The sequence below is a fragment of the Myotis davidii genome, unplaced genomic scaffold (assembly GCF_000327345.1).
Source record: "Myotis davidii unplaced genomic scaffold, ASM32734v1 scaffold524, whole genome shotgun sequence".
NCBI classification, from domain to species: Eukaryota; Metazoa; Chordata; class Mammalia; order Chiroptera; family Vespertilionidae; genus Myotis; species Myotis davidii.
Window position 1 is genome coordinate 315,022 of NW_006299263.1, and position 7,864 is coordinate 322,885.

Here is a 7,864-nt window from a genome sequence, read left to right on the forward strand (position 1 = left end):
GCAACCCAAAGAGACCTTCCAGGTCTTTGGGTTCAACGCTTCGATTGGCTAAATGAGGGGAAAAGTTCAGAGAAGTTAAGTGGTTTCCACTTTTGCTTGTTCTTTCCCTCAACTGCAAGGGGAGGAAAGCCCTTGGGCACCGAACACCCTGGAAGGGCACGACCAGGTGCTCCAAGAAAGGCCTGTTGTGCCAGGGGATTCTCCACTGCATGTCAGGGAGCACGGTAGATTAATGTGACCAACCAATAGCTCCCGTGAACAGCCCGTCTAGCTACTCCCCCTGTCCTGTGACTTTGTAGTCTCCACCCAGCCTGGCTCTAGACTGGCCTTGTGACTGCCTTTAGCTACTTAATGCAGCAAAAGCAGTGGAGTGGCAGCTCCGAGCTTAGGCTCCCAAGGACTCTGCATGCTTCTGTCCGTTGCCTCGCTTGGCTGTACTTGCTTGTGCTTGCAGCCCAGCCTTCCTATGAGCTCATGCCCGACCAGCCTGCTGAAAGGATATGAGAGGCACATGGTGGACAAGACACACCAAGGTGCCCCCAGCTGACAGCCAGCCACCCTCTTGAAGCCAACCTGAAGCCGACTGCAGAAGAACCACCCTGCTGACCCCATCCTACATGGCTAATTTGCAGTATCGCCAGCCAAATAAATAAGCTGTTGTTTAAACCTCTGACTTTGGTGTGTCTGGTTATGCAGCAACAGCTAACTGAACCCTGACTTATATTTGAAATACATATTTGAGTGTTTTCTTTTTAAAAAAAAAAAAAGTTGCAGTTTGGAAATCCATAATTGGTATGGCAGCTTCATCGTCATCAGAGACCCAGAATTCTTCTATCTTTATGCTCCATCATCTGTAGTCCATGGTTTTTATCCTCAAAGTTGCCTCAAGATCCAAGATGGCTGCAAGAGCTCCAGCCATCACATCTATGTTCCAGGCAGGAAGGAAAGAGGGCAAAGAAGAGGATTCTTCTAGCTAAACTGGCCCCCTTTAATTTTTTAAATATATTTTTATTGATTTCAAAGAGGAAGGGAGAGGGAGAGAGAGATAGAAACATTCATGATGAGAGATAATCATTGATCGGCTGCCTCCTGCACGTCCCATCCCTGGGATCAAGCCCACAACGTGGGCATGTGCCCTGACTGGGATTCAACCCGTGACCTCCTGGTTCATAGGTCAATGCTTAACCACTGAACCATACTGGCCAAGCTAACCTGGCCCCCTTTAAACAGCATTCCTGGAATCCCCATACAATGATTAACAGTTTGATTCTCATTGGCTATCCTTAGCTGCAAGCAAGGCCGGACAGTGTGGCCTTTTAGCAGAACAGATTGCCACCTAGCATAAAATCAAGGGTACTGTTTAGTCAGGAAGAACACGGGTGTGGGTACTGGGTAGACAACCAGCAACATCTGCCGTGGCATGTGTTCAATCAAGCTCCAGACGGGGGACCCCAGTACACACATCTCAGGATGCAAAACTGGCCACAGGTCACGCTGACCTCTCAGAGCACAGAGTGGTGGCTTTGACCTGTAGTAACAAAGTGTAAGGTTCCGGCAACAGAGATCTGAGAGGAAAATCACAGTACGCTCGTCTCCTGGGCCCTTTTGCTATGAATATTGATGGGAGGGAGATTTGATTGTTAGAATGTGTTGCTCTTCACCTAGGGCCGTGGTCGGCCAACTGCGGCTCGCGAGCCACATGCGGCTCTTTGGCCCCTTGAGTGTGGCTCTTCCTAAGCCTTAGGAGTACTCTAATTAAGTTAATAACAATGTACCTACCTAGATAGTTTAAGTTTAAAAAATTTGGCTCTCAAAAGAAATTTCAATCGTTGTACTGTTGATATTTGGCTCTGTTGACGAATGAGTTTGCCGACCACTGACCTAGGGCAAGTGCTCGCTTGCTTTCCTTCTTCCTCTTTTTTAGTGAGATATAGTTCACGTAACATAAAACTCACCGTCCTTAAGCATACAACTGAGTAGTTTTCAGTAGATTCACCGTGGTGCAATCATCAGCACTCATTCCAGAACATTCCACCACCCCAAAAAGAAACCTCAGATAGACCTCTTAGCAGCCAGAGCCCATACTTCCTTTCATCCTTCTCCATCCAGCCTTGGGGTGATGGGCGAGCCTGACTTGTCACATGAGAAGGTGCCTGAGCCCCTTGGACAACATCGACTCCAACACAGGGATTCTGGAATGTTTTCAGAGCTTGGGAACGCCAAGGAGGAGGTTCTGGTGCGATTCGCCCACCCTAGGGCGGGGAACGGGGGTGCTCCCTAAGGACGCTGCGGAATCTAAAGGCTCCCTGCCTGGGCTGCCTGTGAGCTACGTTCTTGCAGGTGAGAAAAGGAGTCAGGGGAGCCCCTTCAACACCTTCCGACTCCAAGGCACTTGGGGTGACACCTGGAAGTACAGCAGCAGCTTGAAAAGCATTCTGTTGCCCTGGCTGGTGTGGCTCAGTTGGTTGAGTGTCATCCCCTGTCCTGGAAGGTCACTGGTTCAGTTCCCGGTCAGGGCACATGCCCAGGTTGCAGGCTTGATCCCCAGGTGGGGTGCATGTGGGAGGCAGCCAATCGATGTTTCTCACATCGACGTTTCCCTCTCTCTCCCTCTTCCTTCCTCTCTCTACAATCAATTAAAACATTTTTTTTTAAAAAAGCATTCTGTTGCAACACTGGATGTTGACAGGGGCTTTTTAGATCCTGTTGGCATTATTTAATGCGAAAAGGGTGGAGGGGATGTAGAATTCACAATTATTAAATGTCTTATGGCCCGGCTGGTTTGGCTCAGTGGATAGAGCGTTAGCCTATGGACTGAAGGGGCCCAGATTCAATTCTAGTCAAGGGCACATGCCTGGGTTGTGGACTTGATCCCCAGTGGGGGGGTCGTGCAGGAGGCAGCTTTCAGTGATTCTCTCTAGTCATTGATGTTTTTATCTCTTTCCTTCTCCCTTCCTCTCTGAAATCAATACAAATATATTTAAAAGTAAAATAAAATAAAGGTCTTATGTGTTTTTCTACTCACAGCCATCCCGGAAGGTGTTATACCCATTTTACAGGCAGAGGGCCTGACGTGCTCAGAGAGCAGTAATGTGCTCTGATAGCTGAGCCAGAATTGCAGACACTTTAATCTCAAAGGTCTCCATGTTTTACCCTGTGCCATGCGGTGGGCACCTGTGCCATGCCTCCTGACCCGGCCCCTGGCAGGTGGAGCCACTCCCTAGGGCGGCATAGCTGCTGCCTGTGGGGCCGTGACAGGAGGAGGGGGCTCCGCTCAGCTCTGGGCTCCTCTGAGCCAGTGGCAGCTTCCCCTCCTTCTGCCGGCTTATTCTCTACTCCTTAGGCAAAAAGGTTGCTCAAGGAGACTGGAGGACGGGGGTCTGCCTCGTCACTGTCACCAGGAGCCTTTCTTTCTGACTCGCTCACCAGAAAAGCCTGTCAGTCCTCACAGCGCCTCTGGAAGCCAGGGAGGCAGCTGTGGGATCCTGGCTGAGCCCGGTCCAGGTGAAGCGGGCTGGAGGATGAATGGGCTGATGGGGAGGTTGGGATGTCACAGGTCTGCGCACAGAGCCCGCGGGGCGGGGACCAGCCAGGAGGGAGTGTGGGCTCTGCTGTTCACTTGCTTCAGGGGGTCAGCGTGCGTATGTGTCATCGAGGTGGGCAGGGAAGGGGAGGGCTGTGCATGGGGGGGAGGAGGAGAGGAGGATATATATGCTGGTGTGGTTGAGACGGCGGAACCGAGCCTCACATCCGAGGGAGCCGGGCTACTGACAGCTCTCAGGTAGGCAATGCGTGCGCACCCCAGCCCGAGCCACAAGCCAGGGCGCCGGGAGCCTTGGGGGAAAGCCGGGCAGCAGGGACTCTCCCGCAGCCCCCCTCCTTTGTCCAGGGTGGATGCTGCTGTCCCCCTGCGAGATGATTTCTTCATTCGCTTTATTTTCAATGCTCGGATGGAGGGTGGGGGGGAGCCTCTAGGTTTTTATCCTAAACACAGATGGTGAAGAAAGAGCCGAACTTAGAGATGAGGAAAAGTTTTGATTTAGCAGACGTGGCCCCTACTTTGTCGTTCCTGTCTGTTGAGGAAAGGGGACTGTGGAAGTGAGGCTGCAGGAGGGGCAGTGACTAAACATATGATGGTATGAGCTGGACACCCACCTGTCTTATTAGAAAACAATATTTTCTCACTTAAGAAGATATAACAACATATTTGAGCTATTATTGGGCGGCTGGCTTTCAGGGCAGCCCTGTGAAGCCCCCCCATCCCGAGTGATTTCTCTGTGCAGCTGACTTCCTTTCTTCCCTTCCCTCACAGTGTGTTCAGGCTGGTGGGTTTGGATTGGGGTTTTCAGCCCTGAGGGAACCCTTCTCCCATATGCACTGAATAGGAATTGTGAGTAATGACGTGGGAAGTCGGAGCTTTGTGCGGGACCCGTAGTACACGGCTGGTCGCGCTCGCTCTGTGTGAATTCCACGTCGATTTCTGCTGGGATGACCTTGGTCTCCCGGACCCTGAGTCCTTCTGGGTCTCTTCTCTTTCTTTGCCTCTTTCTCCTCCTGCCCATCTCCCACCACAGGTCTCTCCCAGTGGGTCCTGTGGGAGAGGATGTGCAGAAGTCACCCAAACTCTGCTCACTCTGCCTCCTTTTCTTTCTCCTTCTCTCTTTGTGCGTCTCTCTCCCTGCGTGTCTCTCCTTTCCCTCCATCACCCATCCTCTCCTCCCCCGTCTCCTTCTGAACATGGGCAAGTTCTGGGGGGATTTCAAGTCAGGCAGGATGCTTCGGGAAATGGGCTATTTAAAGCAAGCTGCTGTGGACTTGCATACCCCGATCCTGGGCTTAAACATCTGTGTTTCGCTTCCTCGAGCAGCCCATAATTGCCCCAATTATAACCCATAACGTTGTTCGCGAGACTAACAAAAGACGAGCTGTGCGTGGCATTCGCCATCAGAGCCGACACCAGAGTTCTCCACATGGAGGGGGAAAGGAGGCGCCTGGCTCCTTATCAAAGCCTCCCCACGAGCCCGCGGCTCCGTCCCCCGCCTGCGGGCGGCTGCTGGGCGCACTCCTTCCCCGCGTGTGGAAAGGGTGGCAGGAGACATGCTGTGCGTGCGCTTCCACGGCTGCTGCGATACCTTTCACAGAAAAGGGACCGGTGATCCTGTGTGCTTGCCGGGTCTTCTGCAGGGTAGGGTCCCCGGAATGCCCGTCCCTAACCTCCACCTTGGTCAAAGCAGCTTCCACTGGCCCGCGTGCTGCCCGTCGAGGGTGCCGGGGTGCAGCCTGGGGTCGTTTGGGGGGGTGCAGCTCTGTCCAAGGGGCAGCAGCGTGGGCTTTATCAGCTGGAGGCTGAGGGTACTCCGGTCCCCAGGGAGGAGAATTTGCATTGTCAATGAAGGGAGTAATTGCATGATGAGGCTCAAACCCGTGCTCGCTGGAGCCTGTAACAGGAGCTGTCATGAAGCTATTCTGTATTCAATCAATCAGATATTTATCTTCTCCACTCCACCAGGCAGGGGAGGTGCGCGGGGCCTCGGCCGGATTCAGCAGAGGTGATGATAACAGCCGTGTACATTTGTACAGTGATTTCCATCAACACGTTCACACCCATTATCCCCAGCAACGGCCCTGGGAGATGCTGTCATTATCTCCGTGGTGCAGGGGAAAACTGAAGCTGAGAGGTTAAACCATTTGTGCAGGACGCAGCAGACGGAGGGCTGAGCTCGGCCCTCCTAGGTCCAGCGCATCTCCCGCTTCGCTTCAGGCCAGGGGTGCTTACAGACCAATGGCGACGGGGTGGGGCAGCACCAACACAGGGAAACAGTTAGCAGACAATGCCAGGCCAGCTGTAATTAAGTCCTAAACTGCGAGGTCCAGACAGAAGTGTTGGAGGGATTCCCGGGAAGGAGTGTTTGCCCCAGCGACTGCAGGGATGCGAGCGAGGCAGCGAAGGATGTGAATGGGTCTGTCTAGGGATTTGGAGAGAAAGGCGGCAGCCAGGACAAAGGCACAAAGGAAGGGCAAAGGAACAACATTTATTGAAACCTACTATGCACCAGGCAGTGACCTAAACACACTTATTGTGCCCGGCCGGTGTGGCTCAGTGGTGGAGCGTCAACCTAGGAACGAGGAGATCACTGTTCAATTCCCAGTCAGGGCACGTGCCCGGGTTGCAGGCTCGATCCCCAGGTTGGGGTGTGTAGGAGGCAGCCGATCAATGATTCTCTCTCATCATTGATGTTTCTCTCTCCCTCTCCCTTCTTTTCTGAAATCAATGGAAGTATATTTTATAAATAAATAAATAAACATGCTTATTTTGTGCTAAGACACACATGGACGCACATAAACACATGGACACACACACACACACACACACACACACACCAGAGGGATGTGAGCCTTAGGGTGAGAGCTCCACCCTTCTATCAGCGTGGTTCAGTGAACGTCACTAGAGCCCAACAGCTCCCAAAGCCAGAGAAGGAACCTTTGAAACCGACCAGCTCTGGGCCTGGGCGGGGCCGCTCATCAGATATCCTAGGGAGGGGAGGGTCCCTCTCCTGAATCATCATGTCAATAGCCCCACTGGCTTGAATTACTGGGAACTAACTCATTCGGCAAACTGGGTTTCCTAAACACTTTTATTTAAATGCCTATAGGTGCCCCCATGATCTGGCATGAAGGGTTCCTGCTAACCACAAACTAGCTGTGAGACCTGGGGCACACCAACTTGGGGGCCAGGCCGCTGTTCTGAGCATCTCCCTAGATAGGCCACGATCACAATCGGTCTTGGCTTTCCACGATCCTGGGCTTTTTCCAACACTGGCAGCGGCTGCAGCGGCCGCAGCGTTGCAGAAACACAGTATCTCGCCCACTCTGAGGGCCTGGCTTGGCAGGTGAAGGGGAGTGACGGCCTCCCAGGAGTCCCGGGTCTCGGTGACAATGTCACTGAGTCACCACCCAGCCCGGGCTCTGCCGCCCCACCAGAGCTCAGAGCCCACCTCCCCTCTTCGCACAGGGCCCAGTGCTCTCCCCGTGTTGCAGAAACACAGTATCTCGCCTGCTCTGAGGGCCTGGCTTGGCAGGTGAAGGGGAGAGACGGCCTCCCTGGGGTCCCGGGTCTCGGTGACAATGTCACTGAGTCACCACCCAGCCCGGGCTCTGCCGCCCCACCAGAGCTCAGAGCCCACCTCCCCTCTTCGCACAGGGCCCAGTGCTCTCCCCCCCACCCCCCACCCTGCACACCCCCCACCCTGCACTCATCCAGCCGAGAAATGTGTGTGGTGTTCCCGGCAGGAGCCTCCCAGTGCCCGCAAAACAGACCCGCCAGCTTTCTCAGACCCCACGGTCAATGTCGCCGGATGTGAGCAGTGCACGGCACTCCGCTGGACTTCAGGACACCAAGGCCTTCTTTTTTATGGTGTTGTCTTTCATCATTTGCACTTATAATGCATATGAATAAATAAATCGGGAAAGCATGCTCAAAACCTGATTGCTGGTGGCATAAAGTTAAAGAAGCTTGAAGATTTTTGATCTAGAGCCATTGCTCTTTTGCTTACCTCTGTTTTCTAATCTACTTGAAAATAACATTGAGTGATTTCAGTATAAAAGTAAATATACTTTGCCCTCACTGGTGTGGCTCAGTGGATAGAGCATCGTTGCAGAAACACAGTATCTCGCCCACTCTGAGGGCCTGGCTTGGCAGGTGAAGGGGAGTGACGGCCTCCCAGGAGTCCCGGGTCTCGGTGACAATGTCACTGAGTCACCACCCAGCCCGGGCTCTGCCGCCCCACCAGAGCTCAGAGCCCACCTCCCCTCTTCGCACAGGGCCCAGTGCTCTCCCCCCCACCCCCCACCCTGCACTCATCCA

General features: G+C 53.4%; 1 protein-coding gene across 1 annotated transcript in view; it reads left to right on the top strand.

Moving 5' to 3' along the window:
• The first annotated feature begins 3,679 nt into the window (after nucleotides 1–3,679).
• The window catches only part of PNOC (prepronociceptin), a 27,269-nt gene continuing 23,084 nt past the window's right edge, over nucleotides 3,680–7,864 (top strand). The window contains exon 1 of the mRNA XM_006774790.1: nucleotides 3,680–3,781. The gene's annotated coding sequence lies outside the window, so the exon portion shown is untranslated. The remainder of the gene's footprint in view (nucleotides 3,782–7,864) is intronic.